The sequence below is a fragment of the Trachypithecus francoisi genome, unplaced genomic scaffold (assembly GCF_009764315.1).
Source record: "Trachypithecus francoisi isolate TF-2019V2 unplaced genomic scaffold, Tfra_2.0 Contig01440, whole genome shotgun sequence".
NCBI classification, from domain to species: Eukaryota; Metazoa; Chordata; class Mammalia; order Primates; family Cercopithecidae; genus Trachypithecus; species Trachypithecus francoisi.
This window is the reverse complement of record NW_022681431.1, coordinates 15,902,608-15,920,287: the sequence shown is the minus strand read 5'-3', so window position 1 is coordinate 15,920,287 and position 17,680 is coordinate 15,902,608. Positions and strand designations below refer to the sequence as shown.

Below are 17,680 nucleotides of genomic sequence, written 5' to 3'. Positions count from 1 at the left end.
GGTAAAAATATCCATCTACAGAAATCTGAGGCCAGGTGATATTGTAATCTCAGATGGCTTCTGAAATCCAATATTTCCTTTCAAGGATGAAACATTCTTTGTTATGGGAATTGTACATTAAATGCTCGAATTTAACTCATTAAGTACTCCTGGGGCATTGGTGGGGGGATTGTAAAAAGAGTAAAAATTTCAGTCTGGTTGGAAACTGTGACATGTGTTCAATTTAACTCAACCAATAATATTTTGTGGATATTCCACGTGGCTGGTACTGTCCTTGGCTCTGGGGATACAGAAATGAGTAAGACAAAGTTGTCAACTTTGAGGGTTTAATGGTTTCAAAAGAGACAGCATAACAGAAGTTCAACATAATGTGTTGATTCAGTTCTTCTAGGTTGATGTGTTTACAGGTCATTTACGTGTTCTTTACATTGCTTGAATTTTGCATCTATTATGGTCACTTTTGTATTGTAATATCTAGAAAACCAGTGAAATGAAGAACAGGGGAACTTTGTATCAAAACTCACTGGAAACAGTGACAGCATTAGGTAAACTTTAGAAGAGAGGCACTCTCAAAGTGCTATAGCAGCACAGATAAGAGGTATTTCACCCAACCTGGGGGTTAAGGGACAACTTCCTGGAGGAGGTGACACCTGGGCTAAATCTCAAGATAAAAGAAACACTGGAAGTGGGATGTAGCTGCATTGATAGGAACACACAGGAATGCAGCAACGATGTTAGAACCACGAGCAGTTCTGTCCTATTCAGAGGTAAAATGTGTGTCAGCGAGTGGTGGAATGAAACTAGTAAACCATGCTCCAGAGCTTGCACTTCGACTTTGGCTGATGGAGAATCACAAATAGTTCTCATTAGGGCCTGACATTTTCGTGTTTTAGATAAATCTCACTGGTGACCACCTGAAGGATGAGCTCAATGGGAGACAGATTGGATACTGGGGATTCTGGAACGATGTTGGTTGGAGACACTGTCATGACCCCCTGTCCTTTTCTCTCTGCTGGGTTCCTTGACCAGTAAGACAAGTGTGGCTCCCTGTTGGAGGCTAGAGAGGGATCCCAAACACATTTGGAGCTTTGAGCATGAGAAGAAGTGCAGGCAAAGGCCAGTGGAGTGTTGCACTGGTGCACCATTATTTGCAATACTGAGAGAACACCCAAGGACGTGGGTGGAAGTCAAGCTTTCTGGCAAAGCCTAAGCCAGAGCCCACTGATCCAGAGGGCATGGGCTGCTGATTCCACAGGTCTTGGTCCCCCTCAAGAGGAACTGCCCTGCTGGGTTGAACTGCTCTCTTTCCATTTGGTTGGGAGAGGACTGGTCCTCCCAAAGTCCCTGAGATCCTGAGTATCTCCTCAGGGGTTTCAGTCAAGAGGCCCCCACTTGCCAGGCCATTGGGCCCTGACTCACAGGAGAAACAGTTCCTTCCCAAGTGGCCAGCTCCATGGGGCCTGCAAGAACTCAACATCCTGACCTGCATTAAGTCTTTGCCTACTTTCTTTGCAAGTAGGCAAAGAAAGGCGCTGAACCATTTAGCAGGCTCAGCGGCTTGAAGCGAAACCTAGCCAAAGCCAGGCTAGGGAGTGCTGATTGAGACTTGAGAAGAAACAAGAGATTCAAAGACATTGTGTAAACCTTACTGAAATATTAGACTGCATTGCAAAGGAATTGTCAAAGAGCAAAAAACCAAAAAGTTTCTGGAAATAAAAAAATTATTTCTAAATTTAAAAAATGAAATAGGTTAACAACAACAACAAAAAATGAAACAAACATTGATTTAGTAATTTGGACAATCAAAAGGGTGACCAGATCACTGATTACTTGTGGTCCCAGCTCAGCAATTAAATGACTCACAGGTATTAAAAAAAAAAGACAACCAATGAAGTCATAGTGTTCATCTTCTCAAAGGTTGTGTATGTTTTCCATTTTCACAGTATCATCTTCTGAAACATTCCACTGAACAGACTCAGTTCTTTTAGGTCAATGTATTTACATGTCATTTACATGGATTGAATTTGGCATCTATTATCATCACTTTTCTACTGTAATATCTAGAAAAGCATTGACATGAAGAACAGGAGAACTCTGTATTGAAACCCATTGCAAACACTGAAAGTAGCGTTAAGGGAACATTTATAGGTTGAAATGTGTTGCAGCATTTCTCTTGCTTAAAAAGGATAGATGGCTCATAAGTGGTTCATAGAAGCATCAAAATGGAGATGAAAACAATAATGTAAACACCACAACCCAAACACAGAATGTGCAAATACAGAGTGTGACTCTGTGTGCTGGAACAAGTAAAACTGTACAATTTGTCAAAAGAGGAGTGCAAATAAGAAGTATGAGAGTAAATAAATGAGAAATTGGATTTTAATGGAAGCCATCTATTTTCCACCTGGTCCTTAATAAGTTGTTTGCTATGAAACTTTGTCAAGTATAATAGGGAGCCTCCAAAGTTCTTGTGTTGTTCCCAAGGCACACAGACCTCTTTAGTAAACGTCCAACTGATTAATCTTGTTGCTAATGGCAGAGACAAGACTGAAACTACAGTGACATCATTTAGAATTCCAGAGTCCTCAGAACAGAAAAAGGTATTAGTAACACTGTTGATAGGAAGCTTGTAAAACCAACCAAAAACCGATGATGAATATACATGGAGCTAAGCAAAATGAGTTATTGAGAAATTCATTTAAAAAATGGTGCTCTTGGATATCACAGGCAATACGAAAGAGCAATTGCAATCATGCGTGGTTGGAGGAAAAGTCCCTGATGTGTAGGTAGAGTGTGAATTGGCTCATGGCACAGGTGTGATGCATGGGAAACATCCATGAGGGAAAAGAGCTTAGAAAACTTTTGTCTTTGTCACTAAAAAGTTTGTGCTATCGAAAAGGTGTATTCATTTAGTTGCTGATTAGTTCACGAGCTGTGGTATAGATTAGTAAATATGTGTTGCTATCTTCTCTGAGTATACTTACCTATGTGTATAGCAAGGCAGTGCACTGATTGATAAAGGTTTGCTCTGCAAGGTTTTTTGTTTTGTTTTGTTATATTTTGTTTTTTTGAGACAGCATCTTACTCTGTTGCCCAGGCTGGAGGCAGTGGTGAGATCATGGCTCACTCAACTTTCTGGGCTCAAGGGATCCTCCCACTTCAGTCTCCTGGGTAGCTGGGACTACAGGCACAAGCCACCATGCGTAGCTCATTTTTGTGTTTTTTTGTAGGGACGGGATTTCACCATGTTGCCCAGGCTGATTTCAAACTCCTGGGCTCAAGATTACAGGCGTGAGTCACTGTGCCCAGCCTCCTCTGCAATGTTGATCCACACGTGACTCTATTCCCTGAGAACAATTTGTAGCCGATGGTATTTATGCTGATCTTGGTTTTGATTTATCTTGATCTTGATTCAAGGTTGACGAAAATAATGAAAATTGTGAGTCTATCCAAGTTATACCCACTGGGCACCTAGTACAATACATTTTCAACACTGAAGTACCCTGTCAAAGAGAAAGCAGTGCTCAAGAATTTTTGAAATCAGGAATGAAATGGAAACATTTCTTCATGGTACTGATAATGTCATAAACTACTTCTGAGACTCCAAGTGCTTTGCTCAACTGGTGTTATCTCAGCCACGTGTTTATTGTCTTTAGAGCCCGAACCTATTGCCTCACGGCTTAGTGACCATGAATTTTAATACTGAGGATAAGATACCAGACTGTCCATGGTACAAATAGGACAGTTGCAGAAAGTTTGTCTTTCTCTAACATTTGATGATTTTCTTCTCAGGGAGAAATAAATCAATGATGTATTATGGGCATATTTTAAAATTACCTCCAGGGGTTGCAATGGAGCATGAAAAGCTGCTTTCCAAAGAGTAGATTAGGAATCCATTCAGCACTGATGCCAAGCCCAGAGTCATCCCTCCAGCTTTTCAGTGTGATGTGCTTATTGACTTAGCATCTGACAGAGAGTTGAAAGGAGTCTTCAGTGAGTCATTCTCCAGGATTTTCGTGTCCCTGTTCAACCCAAATATCTAGCACTCTCCCACAGAGCCAAACTCTTGCTGCCCTGCTCAATAACTTACAACTGGTAAGTTTAGGTAAATATAGAAGAAACCAGTCAGATGTGGAATCCTGTGATGCAAACTATGTCATCTGTCCAAAGAGTGAAAGAGTTCAAACTGTCATTTTTTTCACTGATCTGAAATGAGTTGTATTGATTTTATGTATTTTTATTTTTATCATAAAATTGACAATGAATCTCTTCAGAAACGACCTAAAATTTGTGCTCCAAATGTCCATTAAGTGGTCTGTGGATGGATAGCCAAAGTTAGAGAAATCTTGGTTTAACTTAACAGATCTTGTTAAATAAATGCCCTTCCCTTCCTTACTGGGCAAAGTACATTTCCTTATTCCTCTAGGAACATTTCTCTCCTGAGAGGGTCTCTATTAGCATTTTTCCAGAGAAAATATATCTCTGGAAAATATCTCCAGGTAGGAGATATATATGTATGTATGTATACACACAGACATACCTTGGAGACATTGCTGGTTCAGTGAATATTGCTATAAAGTGAGTCACGTGAATTTTTTGTTTTCTCAGTGCATATAAAAGTTACATCTGCACTATATTGTAGTCTATTAAGTATGCAATAGCATTATGTCCAAAAACAATGTACATACCTTAATTAAAAATATTTTACTGCCAAAAAATGCTAATGATCATCTGAGCCTTCAGCATATCATAATGTTTTTGCTGGTGGAAGGTCTTGCCTTGATGTTGATGGCTGCTGACTCATCAAGTTGGTGGTTGCTGAGGATTGGAGTGGCTGTGTTAATTTCTTAAAATAAGACAACAATGAAGTTTCTCACATTGAATGACTCTTCCTTTCAGGAAAGATTTTACTGTAGCATGGGATGATGTTTGATAGCATTTTACTCACAGTAGCATTTCTTTCAAAATTGGAGTCAATCCTCTCAAACTCTACTTCTGCTTTATCAATTAAGTTTATGGAATGTTCTAAACCTTTGTTGTCATTTCAACAATGTTCACAGCATTTTCACCAGGAATAGATTCTATCTTAAGAAATGACTTTCTTTGCTCATCCATAGGAAGCAACTCCTCATCTGTTCAAGTTTTATTATGAGGTTGCAGCACTTCAGTCACATCCTCAGGCTCCACTTCCAATTCTAATTCTCTTGCTGTTTCCACCACACCTGCGGTTCCTTCCTCCACTGAAAACTTAAACTCCTTAAAGTCATTCATGAGAGTTGGAATAAATTTCTTCCAGACTCCTACTAATGTGGATATTTTGACCTTCTCCTATGAGTCACAAATGTTCTTAATGGCATCTAGAGTGGTAAATGCTTTCCAGAAAGCTTTTAACTTACTTTTCCCAGATCCTTCAGGGGAATCATTATCTATGGTAGCTATAGCCTTATGAAATGTATTGCTTAAATAATAAGACTTGAAAATCAGAATTACTTCTTGATCCATGGACTACAGAATGGATATTGTATTAGCAGGCATGAAAACCTTAATCTCCTTGTACATCTCCATCAGAGTTCTTGGGTGACTTGGTATATTATCAATGAATGGTAATATTTTGAAAGGAATTTTTCTTTTCTGAGAAGTAGGTCTCAACAATGGGCTTAAAATATTCAGTAAACCACGTTGTAAACAGATGCACTGTCATCCTGGCTTTGTTATTTCGTTTATAGAGTACAGGAAGAGTAGATTTAGCATGATTCCCAAGAGCCCTAGGATTTTCAGAATGGATAATACATTGGCTTCAATTTAAAATCACCAGCTTTATTAGCCCCTAACGAGAGAGTCAACCTGTCTTTTGAGGCTTTGAAACCAGGCATTTACTTCTCTGTAGCTATGAAAATCCTAGATGGCATCTTCTTTCAATACAAGACTATTTTGCCTACACTGAAAATCTGTTGTTTAGTGAAGCCATCTTTATCAATGATCTTAGCTAAATCTTCTGGAGAACTTGCTGCAGCTTCTACATCAGCACTTGCTGCTTCACCTTGCACTTTTATGTAATGAAAATGCCTTTTTCCCTTAAACCTCATGAGCCAACCTCTGCTAGCTTCCAACTGTTCTTCTGTTGTTTCCTTACCTCTCTTAGACTTCATAGAATTGAATAGAGTTAGTGTCTTGCTCTGGATTGGGCTTTGGCTTAAGGGAATGTTGTGGCTGGTTTGATATTCTATCCAGACTGCTCAAACTTTCTCCATATCAGCAATAAGACTGTTTCCCTTCCTTATCATCAGTGTGTTCACTGGAGTAGTTCTTAATTTCCTTCAAAAACTTTTTCTTTGCGTTCATAGCTTGGCTAATTGTTTGGCACAAGAGGCCTAGCTTTTCACCTATCTTGGCTTTAGACATGCCTTCCTCACTAAGTTTAATCATTTCTAACTTTTTTTTTTTTTTTGAGATAGAGTCTTGCTTTGTCACCCAGGCTGGAGTGCAGTGGCATGATCTCGGCTCACTGCAACCTCTGCCTCCCTGGTTCAAATGATTCTCCTGCCTCAGCCTCCTGAGTAGCTGGGATTACAGGTATACACCACCATGCCTGGCTAATTTTTGTATTTTTAGCAGAGATGGGGTTTCGTCATGTTGGCCAGGCTGGTTTTGAACTCCTGACCTCAAGTGATCTGCCCACCTTGACCTCACGAAGTGCCGAGATAATAGGCGTAAGCCACTGTGTCCGGCCTGTAGCTTTTAAGTGAGAGACATGCAATTCTTCCTTCTACTTGAATACTTACAGACCATTGTAGGGTTCTTCAATGGCTTAAGTTCAATAATATTGTATCTCAGGGAATACGGAAACCCAGGGAAATAAAGAGAGATGAGGGAACAGCCGGTTGGTGGGGTAATCAGAACACCCACATTTATTGATGACGTTCACCATGTTCCATGGGCACAGTCTGTGGCCCATCCATCAAAACAAGTACAATAGTAACATCAAAGATCACTGATCGCAGATCACCATCACAAATAGAATTATAAGAATAATGTTTAGAGCATTGTGAGAATTACCAGAATGTGACACAGAGACACAATGTGAGTACCCACTGTTGGAAAAATCTTAATGATAGAATTGCTCAACATGGGTTTAACACAAACCTTCAGTTTGTAAAAAACACAATGTCCGCCAAGTGCAATAAAGCAAAGCTCAATGAAATGAGATATACCTGTATGTATGTGCATATGTGTGTGTGTGTATGTGTGTGTATGTCTTATATATCTTATGTATGTGTGGATATGGATGAAGAGATATAAGGAATTGGCTCATGTAATTACAGAGGTTGAAAAGTACCAAGATCTGGAATTCAAAGACTGAGAACCAGGAGAGCCAATGGTACAAGCTCCAGTCCAAGTTCCAAGGCAGGAGAAGATCAATATTCCAGCTCCAAGGCCATCAGGTAGACAGAAAGAATAAATTCCCTCTTACTCAGCCTTTTTAATAAAAATTCAGGCCTTCAATTGACAGGATGAGGTCTGCCCACACTGGGGAGGGCAATCTGCTTGACTCAGTCTACTGATTCAAATGTTAATCTCATCCAGAAACACCCTTATAGACATACCCAGAATAATATTTAACCAAACATTTGGGCACCCCATGGAGCAGTGAGGTTGACATGTAAAATTAATCATTGTAGGGTCCTCAGCCCTCCTGAACGAAGGATTATATATGCCGTTCCAACAGTATCTATTCAAGATGTGGATGAACTCCAGAAAAGAATAGAGCTTAAGTTGTTTCTCTAAGAAGCACCACAGCCCATACAATCACATTGATATGCTTCTAGTGTGACTGTACCATCAATTTTCTGGGTGTGCCTGGAACCTCGTTGTTTCTGAATCACTTATCCTCAGAAAACGACTCATATATCAGGGTCCTTAATTGCAAGTAACAAACACTGATTCTGATGGACATTAGTAGCAAAACGATTTATTAAAAGGATGTTGGGTAGCTCACACCCACTCAGTGAGAGGCCTTGGAAAACTAGGCTTGAAGGCTACATAACCAGGAGACATGATCAAAATTACTTTTATAGGATTGGTTCTATTTCTATGTGACTATCACTGCTGCTTCTGCCACTGTATGGAGATAGCACCGCAGACACTTCTGGCTCTGGACGAGCAATAGCCATTGTGGTCCTGGAGTTCATTCTTGGTACAATGCTGCCAGATAGAATTATCTGCGGTTGGCCCGGCGCGGTGGCTCAAGCCTGTAATCCCAGCACTTTGGGAGGCCCAGACGGGCGGATCACGAGGTCAGGAGATGGAGACCATCGTGGCTAACACGGTGAAACCCCGTCTCTACTGAAAAATACAAAAAACTAGCCGGGCGAGGTGGCGGGCGCCTGTAGTCCCAGCTACTCCGGAGGCTGAGGCAGGAGAATGGCGTGAACCCAGGAGGAGGAGCTTGCAATGAGCCGAAATCGCGCCACTGCACTCCAGCCCGGGCGACAGAGCAAGACCTCGTCTCAAAAAAAAAAAAAAAAAAAAAAAAAAAGAATTATCTACGGTTTTCACTTCTTTGCATAAGTGCCTCCTGGCTCAAAGTCTGCAGCAGGTGTTTTGTTGTTGTTGTTGTTGAGATGGAGCCTGGCTCTGTCGCCCAGGCTAGAGTGCAGTGGCGTGATGTTGGCTCACTGCAACCTCCATCTCCCTGGTTCAAGTGATTCTCCTGCTTCAGCCTCCTGGGTAACTGGGACTACAGGCATGTGCCACCATACTCGACTAACTTTTTTTTATTTTTAGTAGAAACCGGGTTTTGCCATGTTAGTCAGGCTAGTATTGAACTCCTGACCTCAGGTGATCCTCCTGCCTTGACCTCCCAGAGTGCTGGGATTACAGGCATGAACCACCATACCCAGCCCAGGTGTTTTGAGGCGGCGCCTCGCTCTGTTTCCCAGGCTGGAGTGCAGTGGCGCGATCTCAGCTCACTGCAAGCTCCGCCTCCCGGGTTCACGCCATTCTCCTGCCTCAGCCTCCAAGTAGCTGGAACTACAGGCGCCCACCACCACGCCCGGTTAAATTTTTTTGTATTTTTTAGTAGAGACGGGGTTTCACCGTGTTAGCCAGGATGGTCTCGATCTCCTGACCTTGTGATCGGCCCGTCTCGGCCTCCCAAAGTACCGGGATTACAGGCCTGAGCCACCGCACCCGGCCCAGCCCAGGTGTTTCTTATTGGTGGAGTCTAGATCATGTGCCCGTGACTGACGTGCAGGAGAGCCCTGGAAGTGAATTTCTGGAATTTGTTTTTAACAATGTTTCTTGGAGATCTAAGTTAAGAGCATTCTCTGTATACAATATACAATGAATTCTGCATAGAATATCATTGTATGGATGTACCATATTTTATTCAGCCATCCCTGGTTGATTGGCATTTAGGTTCTTTCCAAGCCTGTGCTTTAGAAACACAGCTGCAATGAATAATCCTGTAGAACTGTCGTTTTTATGCGTAAATACGTTTGTTTGATACATTCCTGGAAATGGAATTAGTCAAAAGACATTGCATGAGTAATGTATATGTATAGAGTCAAATGTATATAGATAGATATCTATATATATCTCAGAATTACTCATATATATGTGAGTAATATATTTAGCCAAATTGCCCTCCATGGAAGTAGTTCCAGTTTATGCTCCCATCAGCAGTATGAGAGTGCCTGCCTACATGACCTTGCCAACACAATGTGTTATCCAAGATTTTGACCTTTTCTAATTGGATAGGTGAAAAAGTGGTTCCTGGTATCCAAAGAAAGACTTGTCTAAGAATGTACGTAATAGCCTTAAAAAAGTGTATAAGAGCCGGGCGCGGTGGCTCAAGCCTGTAATCCCAGCACTTTGGGAGGCCGAGACGGGCGGATCACGAGGTCAGAAGATCGAGACCATCCTGGCTAACATGGTGAAACCCCGTCTCTACTAAAAAATACAAAAAACTAGCCGGGCGACATGGCGGGCGCCTGTAGTCCCAGCTGCTTGGGAGGCTGAGGCAGGAGAATGGCGTAAACCCAGGAGGCGGAGCTTGCAGTGAGCTGAGACCCAGCCACTGCACTCCAGCCTGGGCGGCAGAGCGAGACTCCGTCTCAAAAAAAAAAAAAAAAAAGTGTATAAGAAACAATGTACCAGGAGAAAAAAAAAGACTGTGCCAAGAATAGTGGTGTGTGCCTGTAACCCCAGTTACTTGGGAGGCTGAGGTGGAAGAATGGCTTGAGCCCAGGAGTTTGAGACCAGACTGGGCAACACAGTGAGATCCCACCTCTAAAAAATAAAAAAGACTGTGAAAATCATGTAACTCCAGGGCATCCTCCTCAGTTCCCATCTCAGAGGGGCTGTGGAGGATAGTGGGCAAGGCAGCACCTCTAGGGTCCAGGACAAGGGGCAAAGAGGCCAATGGACAGAGAGGGTCATTTCAAAGGCAGAACCAGGTATTGCTGGCCTGGCACATTGAAGAGCGCAAGAACGCCAACCAGAGTGTCTGCTCTGTTCACTTTTAGTGGGATATGGCGTGCCTGTTGTGGATGGGTGACTACCTTGTATTTTTCTCTTTTCTGAAAAATGTTGATTCACTTATTCTATTACTTCCTTAATACTGTTGAGCAGGTGAATTAAATAATGTTTTTTTTTGTTTGTTTTGTTTTTTAGCTTACAGGTAACTAGACCTCGAGAAGACACATTTGGACCTAAGATCCTGGACTTTGAGCTGGATGTGGCACCTGGGTCAGATATTGGGATGTTGGGGAATCTCTGGGTAGATTGTGGCAGACACTGTTGGATCCTTGTTGAACATTCATCCCACTTTCCTTTGGCCTCTTCTTCCTTGTTTACTGGTTGTGTTGGGGGCAGGTAGCATTTGCCCAGTTGAAAGTCATGAGTAGGGATGGATTTATCCCAGTCCAGAAACCTTCAGGGCAATGGTTTGTTTTTCTGGTTAAAAGAATAGATGCAACTGGTGCCAGCTTTTCTCTCATCTTCCTACCTTGATGCAGGCAAGCTGCCTGGAGCTGTAACAATGAGGCGACAACTAAGGATGATAGGGCAGAACAGGAAAAAGGAGCCTGGGCCTTTGGCCTCACTGGGCTTCTGTACCAGCTCTGCAATGTTTATTTCCAGAGTTCTTGTTACGTGATATAATTAAGTCCTTATTGCTTAAGCCACTATTAACATCAATATTCCATTGCTTAGAGCTGGGAGCATTCCTAATGTGTACACATGAATGGCTAAAGTCTCATTTTTTAATATTGATTTTTTTAAGTGTCATAAGCTCTGATCAGTTCAGACAACCAATCTCAGGTCCCCCTCCTAGTTTCCCTGAGGGTTGATTGCCCAAACTACCCTACTTTCTGTGTCATTTTTCAAGGACTGTGAAGGGTCTGAGATAGAGTTTCATGGATGCTGGCAGAAGGCATGAGGCTCCTGGGTCAGAGACAAAGGACTCTGTTACTTATTGCAATGACTACAGCCAGAATACCATCATTTATACTGCTTCCTTGAGCCCCAGGGATGTGAAGATATTTAGATGATACCTGTATACACAGTGGGGTTCATTTCAAGAGAGGAATCCCAAGCCTAAGTAGCCTGAATCTTTTATGATGACTTTAAGCCTACTTGACTTTTGCCCTGGAAGGAGACATTATCTTTGTTATTCTGCACAGAGAATATATATATGCCCTGCCTTCTGCTTCTGAGGACCTACCTCTGTTTTCCAAAGCTTTTCATTCTCCAAAATCCTTGGAAAGATGCCCTGGAACAAAGACAGTAATAACTTCAGCTGTAAGACATGTAGAAAGGTGAGAAACCCATGGAAATTGTCTCCCAATATCAGACTGTATTCTTAGTTAAAAGTAATAAAAATGGGCCGGGCGCGGTGGCTCACGCCTGTAATCCTAGCACTTTGGGAGGCCGAGGCGGGCGGATCATGAGGTCAGGAGATGGAGACCATTCTGGTGAACACAGTGAAACCCCGTCTCTACTAAAAATACACCAAATTAGCTGGGCATGGTGGCGGGCGCTTGTAGTCCCAGCTACTCGGGGAGGCTGAGGCAGGAGAATGGCGTGAACCCGGGAGGCGGAGCTTGCACTGAGCGGAGATCGCGCCACTGCACTCCAGCCTGGGCGACAGTGCGAGACTGTCTCAAACAAACAAACAAACAAACAGTAATAGAAATGGACTCTGGCTCATTTAAGCAGAAGGAACTTGTTAAGCCAATATAAGATACAACCACTTTAGGGAACTAGATATATGGCAGTATCTAGTAAGCTTGGGGAGGCTCATGTGGTAGGACCTATCAATTCTACTCCTAGGAATATACCCTCTAAGAACCCTGGCACACAAAGACCAGGAGCTATGTACCAGAGGGTCTACAGCAGTATTATTTATATTAACATAACGTTAGAAATAACTCATATGTCTGCCCATAAGGGAATGTACAAATTGTGATACCTTTCAGTGGAATTCTATTAGAGCCACAGCAGTAAAAATGAGTGAACTAATAGCCACATGTATCATCCTGGGATAATCCATAATCATAGTGTTGAGTGAGATAAAGCCAATTTCAGAAGGATACATAGAGTATGACACAATTTGTATGAAGTTTAAGAATATACAGGATGATTGCCGTGTAGTGCTCAGGGTTCCCTAATATATAGTAAAGTATTAAAGATGCATGCAAGTGGTAACACCAATTCCAAGCAGTGTGTTGTCTCTCTATGGGGAGGCAAGCAGGATTTAACTGATTTGTCCACATTTTACAGTTAAGCTTCATTATTGATTAAAATAGTCTAAGAAATAATGTTGGTTAGCTCAGTAGAAGGGTAGAGACGTGCAGACCTGGGCTCAGAGGCCACTGAGCCAGGACCAAGGGATATAATCCCAGCACATTCCAGTACAGAGCTGGTCTGGGGAGGACACAACTGTTGTCCTGCTGAAGACGACACCCTCAGTACCAGCACCAGGAGCCCTGGCTCTGGACACAGGTTGCAGTCGCAGCACTATACCACTCTTCCTCCAGGTGCTCAATCTCATTAAACTTCAGAATCATCTGCGGTCTTTGCTTCCTTGCCTCACTCACTCCCGTTTCAAAGCCTCGGCCGTGTGATCATGCTCTAGCAGCAAGGGGACTGAGAAGGTAATCAGTTGGCATTTTTGGCCCCTGTAGAGGGAGGTAGCCTCTGCCTCTCACTAAAATTCGTAAGATTATGAACACCCCAAACGTTGGAAGGAGGTTCAGACGCTGGGTGATCCAAAAAGTGACAATGTTCATGACAAACTTCGATCCATGTGGTCAGGTGGATTGTGTAAAGAAATCATCCTAGGAAACAGAAATAGAAGAAATGACAACACTCAGGTGGTGTTTTTCTAGAATGTAGAAGAAAACAGATAAAATTTCACAGGCTGAACTTGACCTGGTTATGAAGAGTACTGAAGTGTCAATGCCTTTGTTCATGGTTGTTTTCTAATGAGTTATTTTTTAAATTAAACTGAAGTGATCTCCTTTGTTAGGCTGTAAGCTCTTCAAAGTCTAGGACCATTCCTTACCTTGGAGAGATGCCGTGTTTGCTCTGGGAAGCCAGGGGCATTCAGGTCAGAGAGAACTGGGCATGAATCCTGGGTCTGCTGCTGCTTAGCTGAACGGCAGTGGCTCCATTAGACAGCCTTTCTCAGTCTTGGCATCTTTGAAGCCATCCCTGCACACTTTATAAAATTAGTCATGGAAGAAGGAAGGGGAAGAAAAGAAGATAAACCAAGCTTGTAGCACACTCAGTATTAATCATGAGGGCAGCCTGCTCTCTGACCTGCTTCCTCATACCCATTTGGTGCCTGTTGCCTCAGAATCACTTAGACCCTGCAAGATTATAGTTCCCCTTAACTGCTCTATAGATAACAGCTTGAATGTTACAAAGTGTTACATTTTCCATTTGAGATATTCTTTCAGGTTCTGCATACCAATGAAGCTATTGACGTCAGCTGGTCTGAAGGACCTCACAGGAGCTGACTCACCAAAGAATGCAGTTTCCATATTCTGATGATTTCATCCCCTTTCCTCTAACCAATGAAGGACCTCAATTTTCCAACCCCTTTGCCCTCCATGATCCCCTTAAAAATCCCAGCCTAGAGCTCCTCAGGGTGATGGATTTGAGGGTCTCCTTCCATCTCCTTTCTTGGAGCCTTGTGATCATTAAACTCTTTCTCTGCTGCAAACTCTGCTGTCCCAGTGTAGTTGGTCTGTTACTGTGCAATGGGCATACCAACCTGTTGGTCCTGTAACATCTTCATGAGCAAAATGGAGCTTGCATCCACTTCTCTGTGTGGTAAAAATGAAATTCAACATGAATAAGATTAGAGAGTAGATGTTCAGTAAATATTTCCTCCTTTCCCTTATCTTTAGGCCCTTTCTGTTTCTCTTCAGGCTGTAGCACTGGGCTTAGAAAGCCCTTGGCTGGTGTTTGCTGAATGAACTTGGCTTCGTTATAACATTTGTAGACAGGCTTCCTCCCTTCCTGTTTGTAGCTGCCATGTGTGAGCTTATCTATAGCCCTTCTGGCAGCTTGGTATAATTCTTTTTTTCATGGGCAGCCTTTAGGAAATTCTTATGTGCCAATACAACTTCACTGTTGCTACTTTTCTTCCTTCGCTAAACAATTCATTTTACAAATGGAAAAACCAGATATGTGCTTGGCTCCAGGGGTAAATGACATGGATCTCACTGCTACGAAACTGGCAGCTGCAATCAGAGGGACGGGCTTGACAATCTGTCTCCCCTAGAATGGTGAGCTCAGACAATGTGCAGCTCTCATGGCCACCTAACCCAGCAGTTCAACATATGCAGCTTTATTCTGCTCTTATGCCATATAATTCTCCATATTAAAGAAAGAGTTTTCAGTTGATTATGGTTTAGTTTAATTATCTTATCAGAATATTTTGAGAAAATGACATTCCTGCATATGTCTCCCAACATGCCCAAAGCACAACTTTTACTTTACTTTTATTTATCAAGTCTCAGTGGTCTTTTGGGTAGGAATTAGCCAGGTCCCATTTTAAATTTCCTGCTTCACGTAGTTTCAAAAAGCTCTATTTCCAGTTTTATCTCTACCTCTTCCTACTGAGAAGGATCATGACTACAACAACTGCCACTGAGAACTAATTATGAAGCGGCAGTGAAATTACTGTATCAACATTCTCATTAATCCAATCACTTGGGATAAACCCTGGTGGAAATTAATAGTGGCTGTAACGTAGCAGGGGATTGGCTCACCGGAAGCACAGGACGGACTGCTGAGCCCATCTGGCTCCAAATTCTGACACTCAATCCCGTGGAGGAAGGGAGGAAAGACAGGAAGGCACAGACTTCCAGCAAGGCTGTTGAAAAGAGGTGACAGTGTAGAGTACAGTAACAGTTGAAATGAATGAATCAGGGCTAATGTATGGACAAAGTTCTAAACCATCGTGGAAAGAAAAAAAAGTTGCAGAATGATATAAAAGGTTTCGAAATCTACAAAACAACTCTTTATGGTATTTATATGTGCATACTTAAAGAAAAAATTATTAAATAGGCCGGACTCAGTGGCTCATGCCAGTAATGCCAGCACTTTGGGAGGCCGAGGCAGGTGGATCACCTGAGGTCAAGAGTTCGACACCAGCCTGGCCAACATGGGGAAACCCCGCCTCTACTAAAAATACAAAAATTAGCCAGGTGTGGTGGTGCACCCCTGTAGTCCCAGCTACTTGGGAGGCTGAGGCAGGACAATTGCTTGAACCCGGAGGTGGAGGCTGCAGAGAGCTGAGACTGTGCCATTGCACTCTAGCCTGGGTGACAAGAGCAAAAACTCAGTCTCAAAAAAAAAAAAGAAAAAACTATTAAATATACATGGGCATGACAGGTTCTGAACTCAGTATAGTGGTTGTCTCTAGGGAGGGAGGAAGGATGTGGAAGCTACCTGGTGACTCAAATGTTGCAATGCTTCAATTAAAGACAAGAAAGAGCTGAAGCAAAAGGAGGGAACGTGTGTGAGGACAGGAGCTTTGCCACCCCAGGGATACAGCCAAGGTGATATAGCCAGGAGTAGATGGAACTGGATGGGAGACCTCAATCCACGTACTGTTTGTGCTATGGCTGGGTTGTGAGGACCTTGAGTGAGTTTTTGGCAATCATTTCTGCACTTCCTTTTGTAGAATGGAGAAACTCGTATTGACCCTGCTTCCTCGAAGTGTTTCTGTGAAAATCCTTCCTCAATGTACATAAATATATTTTGAAGACCCTTGAGGGAGGGGATTTTTAGCAACCCGTGAGAGCTTTAGAGCAGGTATGGTCAAGCTGGGAAAAGAGTGAGATGCTTCCAGCAATGGACCTCTGTATTCAATAGCACTACAGAGCTTAGATGTGGAAAACAAAATCATTCCAAAAAATATGAGGAAATACCTGGTAATTGTAGAGAAAAATGTCCCTAAGGCTATTCCACATTCCTTACCTTTAGGGATGGCTCCATGCCTGACAGTACCTGTTGAGAGCTTCCAGACTGTTCTGTGTACAGGCTCACCGGGTAGGAGGAAAAGAAGGTGAATGGGAAAAAACATCTGACATTACCTACCTATAGCAAATAAGTCTGCTCTTCCTCAAGGGCACAAATTGTGCAAGATTCATTTGCATGCATGAGCCTGGGGGCTCTATATTCAGGCTTTTACACAAGGGATTTTTATCTTACTGAGGACATAGAGTGGATGCAGTTATATCCTGGAGATCCTCGCCTGTGGTCTCCCCTCAAAAGACAATCCCTTCAATGAACCCCATACTTACCACCCCAAATTTTGACTGATTGTTTGGGTGATTTTATTTTATTTAACTTTTATTTTAAGTTCAGGCGTACATTTGCAGGTTTGTTACACAGGTAAGATTGTGTCGTGGGGGTTTGTTGTACAGATTATTTTGTCACCCAGGTATTAAGCCTAGTACCCATTAGTTTTTTTCCTGATCCTCTCCCTCCTCCCACCCTCCACCCTCTGACAGGGCCCAGTGTGTGTTGTTCCCTTCTATGTGTCCATGTGTTCTCAGCATTTAGCTCTCACTTATAAGTGAGAACATGGGGCATTTGGTTTTCTGTTCCTGCATTAGTTTGCTAAAAATAATGCCCTCTAGCTCCAACCATGTTGCTGCAAAGGACGTGTTCTTGTTCTTTTTTATGGCTGCATAGTATTCCAGGGTGTATATGTACCACATTTTTTTTATCCAGCCTATTATTGATGGGGATTTAGATTGATTTCATGTTTTGCTATTGTGAATAGTGCTGCAGTGAACATATATATGCATGTGTCTTTATAATAGAATGATTTATATTCCTTTGGGTATATACACAGTAATGGGATTGCTAGGTTGAATAGTATTTCTGTTTTTAGGTCTCTGAGGAATCACCACACTGTCTTCCACAATGATTGAACTAATCTGCAGTCTGCTTGGATTATTTTAAGACTAAGGACCTCTGCCAGAGGTTGCGTTGTCTGTTGGGTTTTGCGTATTCATTGCATTTGTCTCTGCATGTCTGTATCCACTCTCCGTCTCTGGCTGACTTACTGTGTCTGGGTCTCTTTCCTTCCATGCTTTCTCTGTCATTTGTTCTTCTCCCCTTCTTCCTCTTCCAAGCCCTTTGCTGCTGCTGT

The 17,680-nt window shown here is 42.5% G+C and overlaps 1 long non-coding RNA gene across 2 annotated transcripts in view; it reads left to right on the top strand.

Annotated features, from left to right (window-relative positions):
- The window catches only part of LOC117094189, a 54,317-nt gene extending 38,647 nt beyond the window's left edge, over window positions 1-15,670 (top strand). The window contains exons 4-5 of one of the 2 annotated variants that reach the window (XR_004441461.1): window positions 10,675-11,819; window positions 13,965-15,670. This is a non-coding gene — a long non-coding RNA (uncharacterized LOC117094189). Of the gene's footprint in view, window positions 1-3,843; window positions 5,222-10,674; window positions 11,820-13,964 lie in introns of those variants that run through there. The other variant, XR_004441462.1, reaches the window with a different exon arrangement.
- Window positions 15,671-17,680: the final 2,010 nt, after the last annotated feature.